Below are 24,740 nucleotides of genomic sequence, written 5' to 3' on the forward strand. Positions count from 1 at the left end.
TTCCATTATCACTTTTTGATACTTTTGAAGGCTTTCTGATTAAAAAAAATATATATATTTAAGAACACTTCGATACACAGAAAGTACATTTGTGTGAATTTTTTAAAAATCGGCCCAGTCGTTTCAGAATTCATAGGACACGAACGCAAACATGCATACACAGACGAAGAGCCTTTTATATGTAAGTAGAGAAGGGTTAAGCATATTATTAGAAGTGTCGATAAGAAAATCAAAGAATTGGATTTTATTATTTACATTTTGTTTTATGGTGAATTAAAAAATTTATTATTTACATTTTGTTTTATGGTGAATTAAAACATTTATTCATTTTGTTTTATGGTGGATTAAAACATTTATTATTTACATTTTGTTTTATGGTGAATTAAAACATTTATTGTTTACTTTTTGTTTTATGGTGAATTAAAACATTTATTGTTTAAATTTTGTTTAATGGTGAATTAAAACATTTATTATTTACATTTTGTTTTATGGTGAATTAAAACATTTATTATTTACATTTTGTTTTATGGTGAATTAAAACATTTATTGTTTACATTTTGTTTTATGGTGAATTAAAACATTTATTATTTACATTTTGTTTTATGGTGAATTAAAACATTTATTATTTACATTTTGTTTAATGGTGAATTAAAACATTTATTATTTACATTTTGTTTTATGGTGAATTAAAACATTTATTATTTACATTTTGTTTTATGGTTAATTAAAACATTTGTTATTTACATTTTGTTTAATGGTGAATTAAAACATTTATTATTTACATTTTGTTTTATGGTGAATTAAAACATTTATTATTTACATTTTGTTTTATGGTGAATTAAAACATTTATTATTTACATTTTGTTTTATGGTGAATTAAAACATTTATTATTTACATTTTGTTTTATGGTGAATTAAAACATTTATTATTTACATTTTGTTTTATGGTGAATTAAAACATTTATTATTTACATTTTGTTTTATGGTGAATTAAAACATTTATTATTTACATTTTGTTTTATGGTGAATTAAAACATTTATTGTTTACATTTTGTTTTATGGTGAATTAAAACATTTATTATTTACATTTTGTTTTATGGTGAATTAAAACATTTATTGTTTACATTTTGTTTTATGGTGAATTAAAACATTTATTATTTACATTTTGTTTTATGGTGAATTAAAACATTTATTGTTTACATTTTGTTTTATGGTGAATTAAAACATTTATTGTTTACATTTTGTTTTATGGTGAATTAAAACATTTATTATTTACATTTTGTTTTATGGTGCATTAAAACATTTATTATTTACATTTTGTTTTATGGTGCATTAAAACATTTATTATTTACATTTTGTTTTATGGTGCATTAAAACATTTATTATTTACATTTTGTTTCATGGTGCATTCAAACAGAAAGTTATTTTGGAAAATATGCTGAACTTTGTGTATTTGTTTATTATTGTCAGCTAAAATAAAGAATTCGCCTATAATGTACAAAAGGTCATAGGAAAAATAAAAAAAAAACGGAACAATTAAACAGAGATTTCTGTTATGTTTAGCAATATTTGCTTAAATAAAAACTGCTGCCTAAATAGATAAAGTATATATACTAGCTGGCCGCCCGTCGTTGCCCAGTCATACAATAGGCTTAAACATGATATTTTAATTCATGCAGATTGAGTATGTGTTATTATAGAATCAATCTTCTCTTGAATAATGAGCAAGAATTTTTTTTAAAATAATAATGATAATTTCGTCCATCAAATTCCGTCTGTGTTTGTTTACACTATCACGTCAGCTGATATTTGGGCTTGGTGATGAATGCCCTGGAAAAGTCACTTATGATTAATGTTTAGTTTTAAAATATGCAAACAAATAAATGACCAAACGACTATATTTCACATTCCATTATGTTGTTCATCTTACCGTTTATTTCTTTTAGCATGTTAAAATGTTCAATTCCTGGCAGCACCTGTTTCGTAGCACAGAATAAGATCTCATTAATTTAAAAAAATAAAGAAAAAAAAGAATTTGGGCATGATTACATAAATCAAAAAAAAATTTGAAGAGTAATTGTATTGTGTTCTATGAGATTTATACCATCCTTGATTTTTTTTTATAAAAGAAAAATCAAAGATGGCATGAATATCATAAAACACAATTGCAACTACTCTTGGGATTTTTTCGGATTTATGTAAGCATGACCAATTTTTTTTTCTTTTTCTTTTAAAAATTAATGAGTTCTTATTCTTCTCATGAATCGGGACGGAAAATATTAAAAAATTGACATATTCATTATATGCTTGTTTTTATGCTATGAAACAGGTGCTGTCAAGAACTGAACATTTGAACATGCTGAATAAAAAAAAAATAAACGGTAAGATGAGCAACATCTGTGAATTTATTTGTATAAGCACTAATTATAATATATATTCATAAATAAAAGGATTGGTATAAATAAAGGGTGAAATATAACTGACTAAGCATATTTTTCCCATAAACACATGTGTGTGTGTGTGTGTGTGTGTGTGTGTGTGTGTGTGTGTGTGTGTGTGTGTGTGTGTGTGTGTGTGTGTGTGTGTGTGTGAGAGAGAGATAGTAAATGTTAATAATAAAAATAAAATGTATATAGCCAACTTTATACAGTTACATTTGATAAGAAGAAATGAAAAAAAAATCAAAATTATCATTCGCAAGTTCAATATGTCCTATATTATTAAATAGAGCTTAATGATTTACTTCAGAATCCAGTCAGTCTTCCTTATGAAATTAATGTTCATCGCTCAGTCTGTCTCTTTTGAAGCTATCAATAAGAATATTAAATGATAATTTTATTTATTTTCTTTGCAAAAAAAGACAAAAACAAAAATCATTATAAAATATGGTAATTTTTACAATAAATATATCGATGATACTGATAGGTTCAAGGAAAAAGGAAGATAACAATTGTAGCTATTATTCCCTCTAAAGTTGGAAAATACCATTCCTGACTGCGTTTTATAGTTTGCACTAGAAAGCTTGAATTCACAGTAGATAAAAACATTTAAAAAATCGGCTAGATTAGTAGATGTTCGAAAATCTAAATTAATCAGTGCAAGGGAGATAATTCTGTAATCGTACTTATTTTTCATATTTTAATATTACTAGCAGGTCGCCCGGTATTGCCCGGTGGTAAAATACACTTAAATACGATATTTTGATTATACTTGTGGTATTATATATATATATATATATATATATATATATATATATATATATATATATGTGTGTGTGTGTGTGTGTGTGTGTGTGTGTGTGTGTGTGTGTGTGTGTGTGTGTGTGTGTGTGTGTGTGTGTGTGTGTGTTCTGTAGATTGATGCAATTATCAAAATGGTGTTTTTTAAGAAAGGAGAAAAACAATATTGAAAAAAGATCGAAAAAGATAAGAATCTTGTTAGAAAAACACATTTTTTCGGTGTAGTAGTATTTCTTCTTTAGTGACCAATGACAGAAATGCTGACAACAAAGAAAGCATAACATAAGCTGTAAAGCCGGATTTTGTTTTCAGTCTGTGTTTCTGTGTATTCACAAGAAAAAGTTGAATTTGTACATTTCTTTCCATGTAATAATATTGACAGACAAAATGAAGGGAAGCACAATGTAAAATAATCCGCAAAGCAGTAAAATACAGAAACGTTAAAATGAAAATCGAAGGCAGATTTAGAGATGGGCAGTAACAAACATGAAAAGTGATGCCATTTAAATTAATTTTTTTTCTTTCTTGGGTGGGTATGATACAATTTTATTCTCCCCTCCCCCAGAAAAAAGCCAATGGTATAGTGGCCACGTTACATACTTTGTTTCTAGAATACGAATTCAGTAATTCATAATTGTAAGTCAAATAGTTTAGAGTTTACCAAAGCACATACATATTAAAATGAATAAATTATATATATATATATATATATATATATATATATATATATATATATATATATATATACTAGCAGGGAGACCCGATGTGCACCGGGATTGAATGATGATCAATGAATATTTTACACCCCTATATTTTTATTGTCATCAAAATCTGTGAAATCCACCGGGAGGAAGCTTCACATGCCTCCATGCAGTAACTTAGTCCAAAATATGTTATTCTACATTGCACTGTAGAGAACCTACTGTTTCTTTTATAAATGTATTTCATATAAACTTCTTTCCAGTTAATGAAAAAAAAGAAACAATAAAAATTTATGCGTGGGGTTTGAATCTACAGACCACATAATACAACCCATCCCCCCAAAGCACACTATCAACTAACCCACAGTAAAATTTTCATGGCCTGTTGTTCTATCAGTGTTGCTAAACGATGACATTGAGGCACTAAAACCATATTCTTAGTATAATCCATATTCTTAGCATAACCCATATTCTTAGTATAACCCATATTCTTAGTATAACCCATATTCTTAGTATAACCCATATTCTTAGTATAATCCATATTCTTAGTATAACCATATTCTTAGTATAATCCATATTCTTAGTATAACCCATATTCTTAGTATAACCCATATTCTTAGTATAACCCATATTCTTAGTATAACCCATATTCTTAGTATAATCCATATTCTTAGTATAACCATATTCTTAGTATAATCCATATTCTTAGTATAATCCATATTCTTAGTATAACCATATTCTTAGTATAACCCATATTCTTAGTATAATCCATATTCTTAGTATAATCCATATTCTTAGTATAATCCATATTCTTAGTATAACCATATTCTTAGTATAACCCATATTCTTAGTATAATCCATAATCTTAGTATAATCCATATTCTTAGTATAATCCATATTCTTAGTATAATCCATATTCTTAGTATAACCCATATTCTTAGTATAACCCATATTCTTAGCATAACCCATATTCTTAGTATAATCCATATTCTTAGTATAACCCATATTCTTAGTATAACCCATATTCTTAGTATAACCATATTCTTAGTATAACCCATATTCTTAGCATAACCCATATTCTTAGTATAATCCATATTCTTAGTATAACCCATATTCTTAGTATAATCCATATTCTTAGTATAATCCATATTCTTAGTATAACCATATTCTTAGTATAACCCATATTCTTAGTATAATCCATATTCTTAGTATAATCCATATTCTTAGTATAACCATATTCTTAGTATAACCCATATTCTTAGTATAATCCATATTCTTAGTATAATCCATATTCTTAGTATAATCCATATTCTTAGTATAATCCATATTCTTAGTATAACCATATTCTTAGTATAACCCATATTCTTAGTATAATCCATAATCTTAGTATAATCCATATTCTTAGTATAATCCATATTCTTAGTATAATCCATATTCTTAGTATAACCATATTCTTAGTATAACCCATATTCTTAGTATAATCCATAATCTTAGTATAATCCATATTCTTAGTATAATCCATAATCTTAGTATAATCCATATTCTTAGTATAACCCATATTCTTAGTATAACCATATTCTTAGTATAATCCATATTCTTAGTATAACCCATATTCTTAGTATAACCCATATTCTTAGTATAACCATATTCTTAGTATAATCCATATTCTTAGTATAACCCATATTCTTAGTATAACCCATATTCTTAGTATAACCATATTCTTAGTATAATCCATATTCTTAGTATAATCCATATTCTTAGTATAACCCATATTCTTAGTATAACCCATATTCTTAGTATAACCATATTCTTAGTATAATCCATATTCTTAGTATAACCATATTCTTAGTATAACCCATATTCTTAGTATAATCCATATTCTTAGTATAATCCATATTCTTAGTATAATCCATATTCTTAGTATAATCCATATTCTTAGTATAACCCATATTCTTAGTATAACCCATATTCTTAGTATAATCCATAATCTTAGTATAATCCATATTCTTAGTATAATCCATATTCTTAGTATAATCCATATTCTTAGTATAATCCATATTCTTAGTATAACCATATTCTTAGTATAACCCATATTCTTAGTATAATCCATAATCTTAGTATAATCCATATTCTTAGTATAATCCATAATCTTAGTATAATCCATATTCTTAGTATAACCCATATTCTTAGTATAACCATATTCTTAGTATAATCCATATTCTTAGTATAACCCATATTCTTAGTATAACCCATATTCTTAGTATAACCATATTCTTAGTATAATCCATATTCTTAGTATAACCCATATTCTTAGTATAACCCATATTCTTAGTATAACCATATTCTTAGTATAATCCATATTCTTAGTATAACCCATATTCTTAGTATAACCCATATTCTTAGTATAACCCATATTCTTAGTATAACCATATTCTTAGTATAATCCATATTCTTAGTATAATCCATATTCTTAATATAACCCATATTCTTAGTATAATCCATATTCTGGCGTTGCCCAGGTGAAATCTAAACCACCTAAAAAAAAACATCAGCAAAAGTAGGAAATATATCAAAATTACTTTTTTTAGATTTTATGATGAGGGATCAATTGAAACACAAAATGATCACCCTCTTCCTGTTCAGTTAGCAGTAAATGGATACATATAACTAATTGATTTTTCAATTTTGAGATGGAAAAATTGGAAGGAGGCGTTCTCTTTTATATTTTATTCACCAAAAATATTTTTGTTGTTTTAAATATAAACAGAAGTCATACATATTTTTTTTTCAATCTTTTAGAATAAGGAAAGAAACTTTTTTTAATTCTTAATTAGCGACCACTTCACACCCAAAAAATCAACCAAAAAGGTGATGATAACATGTATTAATGAACTTCCTAGAAAAATCTACACAATACGTACCAAACTGTTTTCTTTTGCCATAATCACCCTAATTTTACCATGAACTAAGTTTGAGTTTTAATTTGTGAAGTCAATTTGGTTCGATTCATATTATGTAGAAGCATCGAAACTTCAGCTTTCTCCAGAAAGTAAGGCCTGCTTATGTCATGTCTGCAAATTTTTGGCTACTTGCTAGCATATATATATATATATATATATATATATATATATATATATATATATATATATATATATATATATATATATATGCAGTTCCAATATTTTTCCCCGATTCCGATACAATTACCGATTTTGTACTAAATTCCCTATTCTGATATAATAACTTCCAATTTTAATTACAATTCTTTATAAATCTCTAAATATTTTACTATAAAGTTGTTATTTTTCACCATTACCGTAAAAACATGTTAAATGTGCAGCTATTTTCTTAAACGTAAAAAAATGCAATTATGAGGGATGATCTATCAATTTTAATTTTATTGGTCGTTTCAAATCAATAGATTTTCATTATTTTATCATTACTATCAGCAGTAGAAAATGTTTATTTAAACAAAATTAAATAAAAATGTCAATTAAAAGAATCGCTTTGGCATCGGTGATTAGGCACAAAGTTTTCCGATTCTAATACCGATTCTGATAGCCTCCAAAAGTTCCGATTTTTTCAATTCCTGATTCCAATTCAGATTAATCGTCCTAACACTAATATATATATATAGACCTATATATAGACATGTATATATATATATACAGTGCCGGCAAAAAGAAAGTCTGCACTTGTAATTTTTTGCAAATTTAAGCTAAATTTGATGTAACTGTTTAAACAACCTATACCTCATTTGATTCGCCTTTTATTCCTCTATAATTTCTGTTCATATTTGACTTTTAAATGAAATATTCTAGTGTTCACGTCAATTTAAAAAATAACTTCAAATTGAGGAGGCAAAAAGAAAGTCCGCAGCAACAAATTCGCTTAAAACCAGCTTAAATTATCGCCCCTAAATCAGTTTAAAATATCCACCAACAGGCAACAAAGCATCTCTAATCGTAATTGTTGTTCCAGGTTATACAACGTAACATTTAGTTTATATGCCACGACTTTCTCTTTGTGATCGTCAGGAGTTCATTAATCTCCACCTTTCTGGTTTATCCAATCGAGAATTCGTCTGCAGATTGAAATGTGATGAGAAAACGGCATGAAAGACTGTGCTAAAGCACCAAAAAACCGACAGTGTTTGTGATACACCTAAATCTGATCGTACTTTGTTTCTACCAGGGAAGACAATGCTATCAAGATCCGCAGCCTAAGAAACAGATTTGAAACGGCTCCTCAAATCCAACAACAGTTCAATCTTGTTAAAAAGTGCTCTCTTTCTACTGTCAAGAACAGATTAAAGGAATTTAATTTGCGAGGATATGTTGCAAGACGCAAGCCAATGATTTCTGTAAAGAACAGAAAGTGCCGCCTGAACTTCGTCAGATGCAATGAAGATCATTGCTCTTCATATTGGTCAAAAGTGCGTTTTAGCGACAAAAGCAAGTTCCATAGGCTATACAGTGATGGTAGGCAGTGCGTCCGTCGGAGAAAAGATAAAGAATTTAATTCTAGGTGCTTAGTTTCAACGCCACAAGGTGGTGGAGGTTCAGTTTTGGTGTGGGGCAACCCTTATCCCCGAGTAGCTTCCGGGCCTTAATAAGTGTAAAAAAAATAGTCTAGGGCCTATATTTCGTTTGCAAGGTCGAATTAATTCAACCAAGGATATTAATATGTTGACTAAGCATTTTCTACCCTACTTTGGTCGGAATTTGGATGATAATCTCATCTTCATGCAAGATAATGCTCCAATTCACACAGCTGGCAATGTCAAGAGCTTCATAGAAGAGCATAATGTTCTGTATTTGGATTGGTATGCACAATCTCCAGACCTCAAACCTATCGAAAACGTATGGCCTTACATCAAGCAACAGTTACGCAAAAATAAAATCTCAAATTTGGAAGAACTTTGGACAAAAATTAAAGAAAAGTAGGATGCCCTTTCCTCGGAATTTGCTGCAGTCTTATTCAAGGAATTCCAAAAAGATTGCAGGCTGTCAAATTTCAGAATAGCTATCCTACTAAATATTAACTAGGTCATTGTTTTCCTGTTGTATTTGTATTGCATTAATCTCCTAAAGTTACATTTAAATAACAAGTTTCCATTGTGCGAATCTTCTTTTTGCCTCCTCAATTTGAAGTTATCTTTTTTTTTAATTAATGTGAACACAAGAATATTTCAATTAAAAGTCAAATATGGACAGGTAAAATTATAGGAGAATAAAAGGCCAATCAATTGAGGTACAGTTTTTTGAAACAGTTACATTAAATTTAGCTTAAATTTGCAGTTTGTGAAAAAATTACAAGTACGGACTTTCTTTTTCCTGCCTGTGTATATATATATATATATATATATATATATATATATATATATATATATAGAGAGAGAGAGAGAGAGAGAGAGAGAAAGAGAGACAAACAGAAAGAGAGAGACAAACAGGCAGAGAAACATAGACAGAAAGACAGACAGATACACATTCATTTCAACTTAATAGTGCATATACTAAGTACTACCTTCACAATGAAGTCCTGGTTCATTAGAAGCATGCATGTTCTTTGCTTGAAGATATAAGCAAAATCATAAGTAAAAATATAAGTAAAATACTGCAAAGAATGAAATATATTGTATCAATCCTAATTGAGTTGCATCGTTAGAAAACAGAATTTCAAAACAACCTTTGTTTTTGGTTCTGAAAGTTCGTTTTGCTTTGATCCCCGAATGGTTATTTGAATATAAACTCAACTCTACCTTCCTGTAGCCTTTTAAATCTAGGTTATTTAAATTTAAACAAGTATTATTTTTTTGTTTATCCCTGATATTGTTAGGCGAAAAGGGTTTGTTTTTGTTTCTGTTCGTTTGTCTGTTATATTCTGTGTTAGTCGATTTGTCCATTATTCCTGTCGTCTTCTGATTGGCTCACTTGTTTCATTAGTTTTTTTTTCTTTTAGAAAAGTGTGCATATATAACGATAAACAAGGAAAATTGTTCAACATCTTGCAGGGAAACACTATTTTGCCTCCTGCGGGTAAAGGGAATGTTATATATATATTTGGTAAAAGTTTTTGCTGTTTTGTAGTAGGGGTATTTTAAACCATTAAAATGTGTTTTACATATATATATATATATATATATATATATATATATATATATATATATATATATATATATATATATATAATAAATTTTAATGGTTTAAGATACCCCTAATAAAATAATGTATTTTACATATATATATATATATATATATATATATATATATATATATATATATATAAAAAATAAATTTTAATGGTTTAAAATACCCCTACTGCAAAACAGCAAAAACGTTTAAATATATATATATATATATATATATATATATATATATATATATATATATATATATATATATATATATATATATATATTATTTAACCATATCACTATGAATAATTTATAACTTTTTCTTACAGATTTTTAAAGCATCATTTAGATTTTCTTGCAATATTCTCACCCATGTTGACCTGAAAACGACCTTCTTTAATCAACAGAAAAGGAGTCATATTCGTCCTGATCACACTGTTTGGATGTGCGACCGTCGAGGACAACCTCGATTTTTCTCTTATCTAAGAAGGATTTAATTATGTTAAGTATTCTACCAGTGATACCGTATGATTTAATTTTCCTGAGGAGACCCTTGTGCCATATCCTGTCAAAAGCCTTAGATATATCTAGAGCTACTGCTCTGCCCTCCCCCGCTTTGTCCAGTGATTATTACTATAATTTTGGTTTTACTACAACATCTCTCCCAGGTGGCAGCATGTATGGCTTAACTAGCCAATCATAATTTTAGAAAGAGGAAAGACCCGGATGTACTCATATTCATTACCTCAATTTGATAAAACATTTGAAGAAAAATTTTGAAAACTTATGCTTAGTAAAAAACGAGCAGTCTGCCTGGCGTTGCCCTGTTTGTAAAATATGCTTAAATATGATATTTTACTTGATGCAGATTTTGTATTTATTATTATAGAGTCAAGTCTATATTGATCATTATATTGTACCTAATTGATAGTAGTGATTTCAAAAGTTAAAAAAATATATAAAAATAAATCAAAACATAAACTAAACATAGCTCTCCAGTGCTATCTGTTACCATCTGAGCTAAGTCCATATGCATACCAAAACTTTAAAAATAACGTTATTAAACGTATAAATGTATATTGTAGTAGAGGATACACGTTTAGTCGAATTATGCCTGCCAAGTTCCAATTTTTCAATTATACCCCTTAGCAACAACTTTTACCGGCTAAAAACCAAATCACATTTGTTTCACAGGTCTGTATTCCCTATATATTAAGTGTCAAGTATGTAGACCAAATTTGACAGAGTAGTTTGGTAGATACACTTCCGCACACAGACAGACAAGGTTGCTTTTATATAGAGTGAGATAAATTAAAAGTGTGGGTCAGCAAGGGTTGGCATGGAGTTGGGAATCCGCTTTTCCACAGCATGAGAGGAGGATACTTCAAATCCACAGTTAACAGTAATAACACTTTGAGCGAATATATGTCCAGTCTGCATTAAAAGGTTCAAGCATTCTTACAAAAACTAGAAGACTTGCACTTGTATTTTCTGGCTGTATAACTGAAATTTTATGAAAACATCATTTGCTAGTTTTTAATCCGTAGAGAAGAGAGGTGATAGTGGGCAAGTGGTTAACGACACAGAGTGACAATATGGGTGTTCAAAGTTAAAATTTAGTTCGTTTCACAAAAAATCACTTCTACTTAGGATGTTGGCAACCTTCACGTGGTCTTTCCTGTGAGTACCCAATGTCTTTTTAGAAAGGATTCTAACTAGATAAATATTGAGGAAACCAATGCCAATAGTAGAATGTTTGGTGTTTGGATTCATATGATGATGATGATGATGATGATGATGATGATGATGATGATTGTAGTGAATTGAGGTTTTACCTTTTGGGTTTATTTACAAATGCATTTATTGGTGCCTCTATTGTGTGATTTTAATTTTATTTCATTTTTTAGAAAGGTTAATTGAATAAATGGATAATCAACTATTGTTTCTAATTTTATATTTCTTAAGAATAGAGTCAGGTGCAACTTCAGCGCAGATTCTTATCCAATTTTTGTTGAAAATTTGACTTTTTTAAATAAAATTAAATGTAAAATAATTCTGGTTCACAATCTCCAAACCCTTTTAATCAAATTAAAGCTTCATGTTCTTATTTTTAAAAATATTAAACAAATGTTTATTTTCCTTAGTCATTCGCTCGTTTGTTTTGAATTGAACCAGCAAGTGTCAAAACGAGATGTAATCTTTTCTTGAATGTAATATCAGTGTGATTCTGATAGCGATGATTTATATTTTCACCTTCTCAATAAAAATTTTTAATAGCAAGCATTTTTAGTTATATTTTCAACAAGCAGCTCTCGTTTCCCGGCATTGCCCGGTGGCAATTAACAAAAATACTTACTAAAAATTATTATCTATCTATCTGGTTGGGCTCCTTGTCCAAACCAATGTGACTCTTTCTCTCTCTAGATTTCCCTGTTTTCCACCAGCTACTTCAGTTCTTCAGATTATTGTTTTTAGTCTTTCTGTATACGTATTGTTAGCATCATGTACAATTTGCTGGATGTATGTGGATTTAGGTCATCCTATGTTCGTATGCACGTGCTGTGGAGTCCACTACAATACATCTCTCACCAGCTTTTGCTTGAGCCTCTGACAGTGGCTGGCAAATCGTAGACGTCACACCCTGATGGTAGTAGACATGGCAGGTAGGTTGCCATAAAGTTGTTAAGGAACAGTCACCTGTTCTTGTAAGTAAGTAAAAATAAGATAGAATAGCCGAGAATTCAAACCTGGGAAGCTAGGTTTGGAATTGTGAATTCCGATCATAGATTAAAATAAATAATACAGATATGTTATTGGAAAGGAATGTGTTGTAAGTAACGTTATTGAAAAAGGAATGTGATGATGCAGTTGTGTTAATAAAATGAAATTAAAGTAAAATTGGGGTTATTTAAATCCGAGCAATAAAAATTGTTAAACATATTTGTAAAGTGGCTTAATCGAAAAATAAGTTCGAGAAACATGTAAACATGTGAGGAACAATGCTTAGACACGTGAGGCATGTCAGGCTAAGGGATCGATATGCACGTTGTTTAGTCATGTAATGACGTCATGAGTTTTCAATATAGTTAGAGCTTGGAGAAAGAGTAAGTCAGTCAGTCAGCGGTCGGACAGGGTCGGACAGACAGAGCTGACATCCGCCTTGGAAGCGAAGGTAGAAGTTGAAATAATGTAGAAACTTTGAATTCCTTGATGCAAAGCCATTGACCGGTCGAATGGAATAAACGAACATCATATTTTTGTAACTGTCGTCTTCGTGTTATGTTATTCAACAGAAAAAGGTATACTGAATTTGTATTATAAGACTTTTGTTCCACTCATCTGTATTTATAAGAACTTTGTGTATAAACTCATCTAAGAATGTGTCTCTATCATCTTAAGAATGCGTCTCCCCCTCAGCTATTATAAATAATGAATGTTCCTTCATTATGATAAAAGACTGGAAATCATCATCTCAAAAATATATGTGTTAAAGAAAGATAATGTTTATAGAAACACTCCCAGAACTATCAAACTGTATAAATGTCAATATCTCTTCTATCTAGATATCTAATCCCCTCTCAATGTTATCACATGTACCCTGTCCCTCTTTACATGTATCCTGTCTCTACCTCTCTGATATGAACACTATCTCTCATTAATATGAACACTTACAACATAACAAAGTTGCTGCTTCATGCAATGATATTGCCAAGATATATTTAAGACTGTTCATAGCATACGGGTGTACATGCTGTCTAGCTTTCTTTCCAATCTTTTTGGTGAGTGCTCAATCAACAATTATTAAGTATTCTTTTTTTAATGAAGATATATACTTAAAATTAATTTTTTTTTGGTTTACACGTACATGTAAACACTAAGAAAAAATATCATTTATGAGCCTCATTTCTGTGTATTTGAGTTTCGTAAATTAATGAAATTGTATTTTTTTGTATTAAGTGATCGGTAGGGATTTCGAATGTTTGCCCTCGCTGACGCCATCATTTTGTGCAGCTTTTTATAGACATTGTTTATTAACAGATAAAATAAATTTTACTTCAGCATAGATAATGTTAATATTCTGATTTCATTAAATGAAATATAGGGGTTGGGCATTATGTATGAAAACAATTTTCCCAATCCTCTAATCGTAATGGAAATATGAAATGTTAACGAAGTGGTATTGGAAAATGCTGAAACCAATGTATTTTTGTTTTCCACGAAGATGATTGTATCTTTAAAAATATGGTATTCATCAGAAACATTCTTTTTTCTATGAACAAAGTATCTGTTCTGATGCTAGACTTAATGTATTTTATCATAAAATCCCTCTATACTCAATCAAATTTTTTTTAGTTTTGTTCCAGCACAGAGTTCTCCCATTAGGGGGGGCAGCTGGTGTATCCCACATCAAGAACCGACCTTGTGTGAAAATTTGGTCTTGTAGGGTGGTAAGGACCATATTAAAATAATAATATCATCATAAAAAAATATATATTCTGAACATGATGAGGATAGGGGCATAATAAACTATTCTGTACTTTCATCTAATGAACAAATTATTGATAAAAATTAACTCGCAAAGTGTAATTACCATAAAAATGGAGAGCATGAGTATCTTACTCACTTCCTTCCTAGAAATGTTACCAAAGACAAGATAAGTTACTCTTCTACCTGTATATTATATACTTTCATCTAACAATGCACTAAACAAAAGTACTGACAAAAATGAATATAACTTGAAAATACACTCCTAAAAAATGTAAATCTCATGCAAGCCTCCCTCCCAAAAGTCAAAGTTTGTTTGTATAGTTCAACAGCGTACAATCGGACAATCTAATAAAGTGAAACATGTTAAAAGAAGTAATGCAACGTGCAAATACTATGCCAAAATATGTCTCATGTTCCCGGTTCTGTATGATAGAGGAGACTGTGTAAGGTTGTCTGTAGGCATCTGAATTCATTGTGTCGTCATATTGAAGTGAAGAGATCTGATGGCAAGCAATTTGATGTGTTTGGGCCACTGTACATCTCACGATATATAAGGTATGTCAACGCCATTATGCCGTTTACCTTAAATCATTAAAAATAAAATGTGACTTTTTTACCAAGTCCTCTTTTGAAATTGGAAAATAATCAAGATAATATACATGTGATCCCGTGACATGGCAACAGAGCAAAATTTAAAATGAGGATGTGCATCCAGTTCAGAACACACCATGACGACTGATTGAAAAAATGTCCTATGAGATATTCGCCAGGAATATTTCCTTAGTATTTCCCATGTAGATTGGAAACGACCACGGTCGTATTCAACCGTTGGAAAGTCTAGCCAACCGCTTAATTTTAACAGAAAAAAAGGGAATAGACAAAAACAACATATTTTTACGAAAACTTTCTTTTTTGGAAGACCCCTAATTTTTCAAAAACTTTTTGAAACGGTAACATTTGTTACAAAAATTATCATAAAATAAATTTTAAAATTCTCACAAAAAAAAAACGCAAAAAAACAATAAAATATTCTCAAAAATTTTCTAACAAAAAAAAAACAACAAAAATGGTTTCATTCGTTGCTACAGATTATTTTTACAAAAAAAATATTTATTCATGAAAATTACGTTAGGTTGACTTTTTTATTTTATTTATTGAATTTTCAGTTTTCTTGGTTGAAATAACTATACAATAATTTTCTTTTTTTCTTTCTAGCATTTAAAAATTTCATCAGCGGTCAGCATTTTTCGGCAGTTTATGTAAGCTGCTTGCATATGCCAAAACAACATCACGGTAAAAAGCGATCGTTCACTGTAGAATTATTAATTTTCTAACATGACTTATCTTTAAAGCATTATGAATTTGTGTTTTTAAGATTTCGATTTTTTGTGAGTTTTTTTTTGTTTTTTTTTTGTTTTTTTGTCGTTCATTCAAAACAAGGCATATTGTAATTGAGACGCAGGGACTAATATAATTAGGAACCAGATTTATAGGAGACATCCTAAGTGGGGAGTTTTGTGGCAAGATGTTTATTTACATAATATTTAAATTTCTGCATACTGATACAGTTGATGAACCAGGGAGCAGGAAAAGAATTCCAAAGATATACGGTCTGAGAAAAGAGACTATTAGAGTATAAAGTTTTCTGGCATCTGAGGGTCTCTATACTGAAGAGGTGAGATTTTGTTGTTAGTCACGTTGTCAGGATATTTACATTAAAGGAGTTAAAGTGGCATAAGTACTTGTACACACTCAACGTAAATAACCTCTTAGCGCCTAATTAGCAGCAAAATCCCTCCTCTTCACGGTTATAGCCTTCTAATATGACAAAAGTTTCTACTCTAATAGCTTCTTTCAGACCATTTTCTTTTGGAAATCCCTCTCTGTACATTATTTCCTTGATTGTACCAATATACAGAAATTTAAATGTAAAGTGCAAAAACATCTACCTCTACAACTTTCTACATAGGATGTTCCTCTAAAATCTGGCTCCTCATTATAGTAGCCTCTTATATTCCAAAGGCAACATGACAGAAAGGAAAAAGGAAAACAATTATTGTATAGTTATTTCAACCAAGCGCCTCGATCCACTAGAACTGTAGAAATTCAATGCCTCTTTCCTGGAGGGCGCAGTGCATAGAGGCTTTGAATGTCTATGGTTCCAGGTGAGATAGTGGTTTCAATCCTACCCAAAGCCGGCCGGATGATTAGTTTATCAAAAACGTGGTGAGAAAACAACAACTATGGAAGGCAGTGATTACCTAGGATACAGCATTCCTTTCTCGTCATTGTTAACCAGATGACCAAGACCAAAGGAATAGTTTCCAAAACGTAGTGAAACAACAACTATGAAAGTTGAGGGTAACAGTTCGTAAAATAAATAAATAATAAATACACAAATTACTCATCCCAAAGGTTTCCAATAAAAAATAATAATAATCGGTTTAAAATTGATATAACATCATATGCCTCAAAGAGAGAAGGTAATAGTTAGGGTTAGATGCAAGCAAGGTGTCAGATATATAATGACACAGGCTGACAGGATATGAGTAGTTAGTGATTTCGATTCCTTCTTTCTGCATCCCCCATCACACTGGTCAGTGATTTGAAACAAAAATCACATTGAATAAATGACACGCTTTCTTCCATCAGAAAATTTGTAGACAGAGACTAATCACTCTTGTTTCTCGCTAATATTCTCGTATGTTTCTATTAAAAAAACTTTCCCCTTGTGTAATATTTCATTCTTTTTTTATTACCTAATAAAGTTAATTAAATTTCAATCACATTTCTAAATCAAATTTAGCAATTAACAGAGATTTGATTATCTCTCCTTACGAAACTATAAATTATCGATCATCACACAATCAGCCTCTTTTAACTTGTGAAAAGCAAAACTATTAAAAGCAGTTGAACTTGTTCAGATTTTCTCTTACAACTAAAGTAGTGGGGATTGCCGTGTCAACCAATTTACAATACTATGTCAAAACTGTACTTTTAAAGAGAGTTCTGTTAATTTGGATATATTGTGATTTAAAAAGGAATGAGTATTTTAAAGATATTTCATCAGTATATTTATGTTCCCTCTCTCTGTCTCTCTCAATCTGTCTCTCCCTCTCTTTATATATATATATATATATATATATATGCATATATATATATATATATATGCATATATATATATATATATATATATATATATAGCGTGTCTAGGGGTGATGAAAAAAATCCAGTAAAGTGCTCGATCGTAGATGTGAGAGCTGAAGATACAATATTTATTATTACACTATATATACATATTACGACCTTGAAATATGTATATATAGTGTAATAATAAATATTGTATATATATATATATATATATATATATATATATATATATATATATATATATATGCTGGTAAATGTAATGCACACTAATAATTTTTATTCATAGATTATTGTATTTCTTTGTTACATAACAGTTTTACACGTTTTAAGGATGTTTTTGCAATGCAAATATAAATGTTTCCATTTTCATCTATCGTTTTTCAATCAATTTATTTCCCTGCATTGTCTTGTATTTGCTATTAGTTTATCTGCAATCCCAACGCTGCATCTTTCCTATTTCTTATTACTAACGGAGATTTTGTACATATCCGTCTGAAGCCGAAACTATACCATTATTTCTATTAACATAACATTATACTATCTTTTTTTTATCAATTCTCTTTATGATGATGATGATGATGATGATGATGATGATGATGATGATGACGACCACGACGATGACAATGACGATGACGATGATGATGATGATGACTGTTACGATGATGATGATAATGATGATGATGATGACGATTATGACGATGATGATGACGATGATGGCGATGATGATGCTGATGATGATGACAATGACAATTACGATGATGATGATGATGATGATGATGATGATGATAATGACGACGACAATGACGATGACGATGATGACCGTTACGATGATGATGGTGATGATGATGATGATGATGATGATGATGATGATGATGATGATGATGATGACGACGACGATTATGACGATGATGATGATGACGATGACGATGATGCTGATTAGGATGATGATAATGATGATGACCTGGCTATTATTTTCTTATTTTATTGTCTTCCCCTGGCATTCTCTGCTTTGAATTTATCATTTCAAGTATGTACTGTGCTGGCATACCTACCTACTTTCCTTTACTAATAAATCACGACTTATAAAGGCCAAAAGCTACTCGAAGATAAAGATTAAAGAGATGAAATGATAGTCAGTTGAAAGCTGAAGACGACTGAGAATGATTGATCAAATTGGCTGAGTTCAAATTCTTGTGGGAAAGGTGGAATCTATTGACAGTGGATTTGAAGACGACAATGTTGTAATATGCAAGAAAGCAGTCTCAAGGTAATGTGTTTCACAGACGAGAAGCAATTGGTAAGAATCTGTGTTCATGAAAATTCCACCTCACACTAGGTACATTGAATAAGAAAGTGATTTTTTCTATTATATAGAAACCATGATTGAAGCTCAGTTAAGCACATTCTATGAAAATAATAATAGAGTAGGAACACCTGTTATTTGAGGAGGCACCAGTATGGAAGAGAAAATGTTATCTTTAATTAAATTTCACAGTTGATTCTGAACTTTTACGAGGCAACGAAGGGTGTTCTGAACTGTAACTGCACAGATGTGACAACAATACTCTATCTTAAGATGTAGATTATTCAGGTAGAAAATTGCGCCAGGAGTCAATTACTTTTCTGGAGCAATAACATGATGCAACCATTTTTAGCAAAATATTGTATGTAAGACCACTATTTTAGATCTGCCCTAGCAAGATTCGATTGGGGCAAAACAAGGATCCGAGCACTGGCAGAGAAAGGAAAGAAATGTGTTGTTTCAGAGGTAACTTTTAATACTATATTATTACTCTCTCAGTATTGTATTGCCTAGTGTCCTTTTTGTTTGATAATTCTCATTGCATTATACAACAAATTTCTTGGCCTTTTTAGTTACAAAAAATCACGATAAACACAATTTTTTTAAAATCATTTTATTTATCCAAAACTTTTGCATATTTGCTTGGTCATGTTTGGTGCTGTGAAAAGAATTTTCTTTTTTTTAAAAAAAAAAACAATTTATGAAAGAAATGTTGAAATCGATCCGAATTTACAGTTTCCGATTCATCTCTTTTTTTTGTGATGATTTTTGAAAAAAAATATTATCATTCAATAAGTTATATATTGGACAATTCAAAGCTGATCAAGTTTAGAGAAATTAAATCCTCAATTTATAAAGAGTCTTTTTGTTATATTGTCTTATTGTTTTGACATCTTTAATCTACACAGAATTAGTTTTGTATATATTGTAACATGCTTTACTATCAAGGATTTTGACTCCTATATTACCAAATATTACCGACTTTTTCAATTGGTAATATATTTGATAAGTGATATGTACTGAATATCCAAACGTGCTCAATACTAAGGTAAATAGATGAAATATACATTTTATAAAAAAAATTATTGTACATGGCTTACATCGATGTTACAAAGTTCGAACTTTCAGCCTCTTTAGAGCCTAATAATTTACTTTGAGCTCGAAAATGTCTTTAAGGTCGAAACATTACTCCGACGATATATATATATATATATATATATATATATATATATATATATATATAGAGAGAGAGAGAGAGAGAGAGAGAGAGAGAGAGAGATATAGATATATAGATATAGATATATATATCGAGCTTTTATATCTGGCTGAGATTACTTTACAAATATTAACTCTTCAATATTTATAATATACTCAAGTCTTACCATCTTGGATTATTTTGGTAAACTTAACTGTAATACTTATTTCATTATATATATATATATATATATATATATATATATATATATATATATATATATATATATATATATATATATATACACATATATATATATATAATTATATTTAGACTTTATATTTTTATAAAACACAAAATTTTATTTATAGCTCAATTGTAATAAATTAGAGCTGTGAATTCTTTTATGTTAACCGCTTTGAATACACTGAACAAAACTTGTTATGAATTCATGGAATTTCTTCTAAATGAACAATGTATTTATGCTGCTGAAACATGAAATAGCTTGTCTATGACATAGGGTAAGAGGATGTTCCGACTTTAATAGATATAAGAGAAAAAAGCCTTCTAGTACGGATTGTAAAATTGAAAGTTCGAATGCAAAAAAATGAGAGATTTTCGATTATTTTACTGATAAATATGAGCACTGACGATCGCTTGAGCAATTAAGTAAATACATGGTGAACATTATTAGTATGGACCAGAACAATAGTTTGATCTAAAGAAATAATAAACGGTCTTTCAATGAATTTATAACTCGTTTTGATTCTTGTATTCAAAGTGATTAACATAATAAAAAAGTATACATATACTAGGGTCGTTCCAAAAGTAAAGCCTCCTATTTTTAACTTAACAGTTAAAGCGCTACAAAAATGGGACTAGTACCATTAAAATGAGCGACTTTTTGTCCTCCAGAATTTAGCTTTCAACATAGTTACTACTATTTTCAATGCACTTTTGCCAATGGCGCTTGTCTGCTTCTGATACTCGTCCATGACAGGGGTTGCTTTCTTAGAGTCTCACACCGGCAATATCTGCAACAGAAAGCTGAAACTTTCAGGTCATGAATGTATCAGTTCAGTTATCATAACAATGCAATTTGCATTCCCATCTGAATAAGAATATAGTTGACATCACTTTTGGAACGCTCCTCTTGTATGTATATATATACATTATATATATATATATACATACAATATATATATATATATATAATGTATATATAATGTATATATGTATGTATTTATGTGTGTGTGTGTGTTTGTGCATGTGTGTTAATGCATATACTAGTGGACTATGCTTGACCGTTGCCCGTGAAAACTGAGGATTATTAAGAATTTCATGTATACCCCGATTTTCAGTGCTAGTTAATTTAATAAATTAATTATTTTAGTAGCGGGTGAAGATAATGGATTGAATATAAACTTCTTCAAGAAATATTTTTAAAATTGCAAAAGCAAAAACTTAAATGATTTGTTAATTAATTTTGTTTGACAAATAAAATATTTTTTCTAATGTGTGTGTGTGTGTGTGTGTGTGTGTGTAGTTTATAAAATTAAACGGAAAGAATTTGGGGATGAGGATTTGTATTTTTGTTCAAAAATAATTAGGCAAACATTGTTACAGAACTGTACATCTGTAGAAATGCTGTCAAATTGCTCTTCTGTTAATGTAGAAATCGAGATTGTAGGAATAAAAACTAAGATGTAACTTTGCTCTTGGAATTAGTTCCTATATTGACATATGATTGAATCAATGTAATTAATTGTAAAGGAAATGTAATACAATGAATTAGTTACAGCGATAATTGTCAATAGATCGAATGCAATTGAAAAAAGTATGGAAGCACAGAAGCATAAGAATATGAGAAATGATAATATCTGTTGTGCAAAAATGTAAAATTTACTTTTTTATTGAATCAGGAAATGAAGATTAGATGAATGTTCCAATACTATTCTTATCTTGATTCGTCGGTCTTGTAACTTTCTCTCCTCTTATTTTGTCCTTTGGTCATCTCATTCCATGAGCGATGTTTCTCACAAAAGGGGAAAATTGTTATTTTTCAAAGTCGGCATCTACCATTAGCTAGTTTTTAACCTGAAAATCTCACACACACACACACACACACACACACACACACACACACACACATATATATATATATATATATATATGTATTCAGGGTGAGCCAGAAGTAGAAAATGTTTGTCGAAGTGTAAGAGGCAGACTTCAAAGTGGTGTATATCAAGAATGAAACAGTTTGAACACTTGCGTTGATAAATAACATTTAATTTCCATTGATATAATTATCTTATTACATATAGTTGTACGTATACATGATCTTTAAATAAATGTTTTACTGTTTACTTACTTTTGGCTCACTCTGTGTATATATATATATATATATATATATATATATATATATATATATATATATATAGCTTAATGCAGTTAGAGGAAAAGAGAGAGTTCAATTCTACAAGAAGAGACTTATCTGGATAATGCGAAGCTCAACAATAATCATTGGAGCTTATACAATAGAACAACAGGAGTATGAGATGAAGTCACAAAACTATATATTGATGGATATAGATTGGTTCATTTATTGAGTAAGGAAATACAAGAAATTATTTGGGAGATAGAAGGGACTCTTTATGCCAGGGCATTTCGAAGCCTAATACTTCTCATCAGAAGAGTAGAGAAGATGCTAGGTAGCATGGTGGAGATGTGGCGTCTAGCGTAGGGTTCATTAGGAGCGAAAAAGACTAAGTGAAATTATAGAATGTTAGGGGAAGCTTTATTGAATTTTAAATAAAGAAAGTTCGAATTCAGTTCGCTCTACAGAAACATTTTAACTTAGGATGTTGGCAAACTTTTCGTGGTCCGTCCCATTAGTACCCAATGTAATTCTAGAAATAATTCTGATTAGAAAAATATCGGGGAAACCAATGCCAACAATAGAATCTTCAAGTGCATACGATGATGATAAACAAAACTGAAATTTTTCTGTTTTGTAATTGCAACACAGTGGATGCGTTATTTATTCAATATTTTTTATGATATCCATCTTGCAATGGCATTACATGCATTTCTGCATTCAGTCATTTTATTTTTAAGTTGTTTTTTTTACTTCGATTCTTATGTATTTAATAAAAACAACTAGTCATGTATCCGTTCTTCCTTAAGATGCTAATGACTTTTAAACATATTTGAGAACAATTCTTTTAACATTTGTGACAATTTTTTTTTAAATTTGTGACAAATCCTTTTTAACATTAGTGACTAATTCTCTTAACATTTTTGACTAATTCTTTTAACATTTATGACTAATTCTGTTTTACATTTGCGACCACATCTTGTTCTAATTTCTGACTAATTGTTTTAAAATCTGTGACTTATTCTTTTTAACATTTCTGACAAATTCTGCTTAACGTTTGTGACAAATTCTTACTCAGTTTGCTCACATTTGTGACCAATTCGTTTTAACATTTGTGACTAATTCGTTTTAACATTTATGACTAATTCGTTTTAACATTTGTGACTAATTCGTTTTAACATTTGTGACTAATTCGTTTTAACATTTGTGACCAATTCGTTTTAACATTTGTGACTAATTCGTTTTAACATTTGTGACTAATTCGTTTTAACATTTGCGACCAATTCGTTTTAACATTTGTGACCAATTCGTTTTAACATTTGTGACTAATTCGTTTTAACATTTGTGACTAATTCGTTTTAACATTTGTGACCAATTCGTTTTAACATTTGTGACTAATTCTTCTAACATATTTGTGACTAATTCCTCTTACATTTGCAACAAATTCTTTTTAAGATTAGTGGCGAATTATTTTAACCATTAATGACTAATCCTTTAAACATATTTGTGACTAATTCCTTTTAACATTTGTGACAAATTCTTTTAGAATTAGTGAACAATTCTTTTAACATTTGTGACTAATTTTTTTTTAACATTTGAGACTAATTCTTTTAAATTTTTTTACTAATTCTTTTTAACATTTTTGATTAATTTTTTTAATATTTATGACTAATCGATTTCTTTTTTTTTTTTAATATTTATTTTTTTGCAATTCATGTCTCTTTATAATTATATTTACTTATTTCCCACAAGGTTTGACATGAGGTCGTCTGTGGTTCTGGGCAATGCCGAGCAGGGACAGCTAGCAGGAACGGCACATAAACAAAACTTTTTCAAATTTATTTGACGATCCTGATTAAGAAAAACTCGGGTAGTAGATTTGTGTTTTTCTATTTGAATAATTTTTTTTTTAGTATTGAGCACTTTTTATAGATTACAGTTTTAGTACCTTTCTATTCATTTGTTTATATTTTCTGTGGGTTGTCTAAAATATTATTTCATCATTATATATATATATATATATATATATATATATATATATATGTGTGTGTGTGTGTGTGTGTGTGTGTGTGTGTGTGTGTGTGTGTGTGTGTGTGTGTGTGTTGAATAACATTTTCTAACTTTGTATTCAAGTATAGATATTAAAAATGC

The 24,740-nt window shown here is 29.5% G+C and overlaps 1 protein-coding gene across 3 annotated transcripts in view; it reads right to left on the reverse strand.

Moving 5' to 3' along the window:
• The window catches only part of LOC145295837 (post-GPI attachment to proteins factor 6-like), an 810,264-nt gene that overhangs the window by 27,608 nt on the left and 757,916 nt on the right, over positions 1 to 24,740 (reverse strand). The window lies entirely within an intron of this gene.

The sequence above is a fragment of the Euprymna scolopes genome, chromosome 16 (genome assembly GCF_053919585.1).
Source record: "Euprymna scolopes isolate OS-2025 chromosome 16, ASM5391958v1, whole genome shotgun sequence".
In the NCBI taxonomy this organism is placed as follows: domain Eukaryota; kingdom Metazoa; phylum Mollusca; class Cephalopoda; order Sepiida; family Sepiolidae; genus Euprymna; species Euprymna scolopes.